The following is a 1,869-nucleotide window of genomic DNA, read 5'->3' as shown; positions in this document are numbered from 1 at the left end:
CCACTAGTAAGCACAACTGTGGGTACCCTCATCTGAAGTGTCCCCAAAAGAGAACGGTGAGACCCTCATCTGATAGTGCTTATCCACCTCATTAACCCTCATCTAACAGTGTTGATGTCTCAACCTATGCTGGCTACATAATTCTGGAACACAAGGATGATTACTAAGAATCACATCCTCATCTGACAATGTGTGTTCTCACCCTTGGGTTCACTCGGTGCTAATTTTTACTCCCATATGAAGAGACTGAACATGATTGATTGACTCTACATGGACTGAGTTTACTGAATTCAATCACTGATGGAATACTATTGATATCTGATAACTAACTGAGTTTATGAGATTACTGATCTTACTGAGTATTGAGTTCATGCAATTTCTGAGATTTTTTGAGTCACATGACTGACTGACTTCTATAGAACATGGCCAGAGTGAGAGTATAGTAAAAACATGACATGGCTCTAGGCACACAGCTGTATTTTTTGGGTACAAGTACCCCCAGGACTCGATAGAAGGAAACTGACAAGGCATTACATTCCTGAATACATAACCAACACCAACAATCCATAATACTTCTTGATCATAGGAATAGAGTTCATAATTAATAATACCATAAATAAGGGATTTCATGCTTTACATGGTTATCATAGTCTTGATCATGGAAGGGAATGCATATAACATGTACATACTTGCATGATTTCAATATTATGAACATTGCATAACACAACAGTCAATGCACAACAAGAGCATAAAAACTGTGTTGCCTCATAAGGGTTAGCATGGACTTGTCATTTAGCTACTGTTGAGTCATAAGGAACATAATTCTATCATTCTAGGCATTTTATCAAACACATTACATGCACACTTTATAGTATAGGTGAAATCATAGGTTTTTAATCAATAAACTCACATACTCATAGGTTTTCAATCAATAAACTAACATACTTCATGGAAAGTCATCAAGACACCATCTTGAAACATAAATAACAACTATCAACATGAACATGATCAAATCACAACAAGCAAATCACAATAGGTTATTTAAAACATGATTCTTGGACTCCACGAATGAAAGGGATCTGTGGATGAACACTACACATATCTTAGTTCGTGATTTTATGAAGATTGATGGAGAAATTCTTAAAATTTGACGATGAATTCCCTTGGAATTGAACCTTCTATGAAAACCATAGGGCTTGTTCTTGAGAGTTTTTTAGAGTAATTGAGTATAAGTTGCTGAATTATGACCAAATCTCGTGTTATAAGGCTTATATAGGGTGGGAAAATTGACCCTTTTAACCCTAGGACACGTCTTTAATTTCTAGGAAAATTTCTCAATTTTCATCCTTGGCGTGACGCGCCACTATCGTGCCAAGTCACTGGAAAATGATAAATAGGAATTTGCACGGTGGTGTAATGCGGGGCTATCGCGTTGCCACCTTGTCTGCGACCTGGAAGTTTGGTGCCACGTGTCATTATCACGGAGCAACACTGGAAATTGACAATTGCCATTTGAGATATCTTCGTGACGCGCTGGAGGCTCAGGTGATACACTGTCTCACTAAAAAGGCTCTAACTCTTTGCCCAGGTGTTGGATTTGGATGAATTTTATATCGATGGAAAGCTTATTGAATTTTCCACATGAAAAAAAGTGAAAATATTTAAAATTCCTCATGGAATAATTATCATTCACTTGAGAATCTAATACTAGGAATTCTTGGGACAAAATTGACTAGGAAGAAAATTTGGGGTATTACACTTTTTCACACAAAGACCCCATTTATAGCCAATAGGCTTAACACTATTAGGTGTTTGAGTTATAGGTCCAAAAACTTCAAGTTTGGCAACTGAATTTAATTCAGATTGAAT

Source organism: Capsicum annuum, unplaced genomic scaffold (genome assembly GCF_002878395.1).
Source record: "Capsicum annuum cultivar UCD-10X-F1 unplaced genomic scaffold, UCD10Xv1.1 ctg78542, whole genome shotgun sequence".
NCBI classification, from domain to species: Eukaryota; Viridiplantae; Streptophyta; class Magnoliopsida; order Solanales; family Solanaceae; genus Capsicum; species Capsicum annuum.
Note: the sequence above shows the minus strand (reverse complement) of the source record.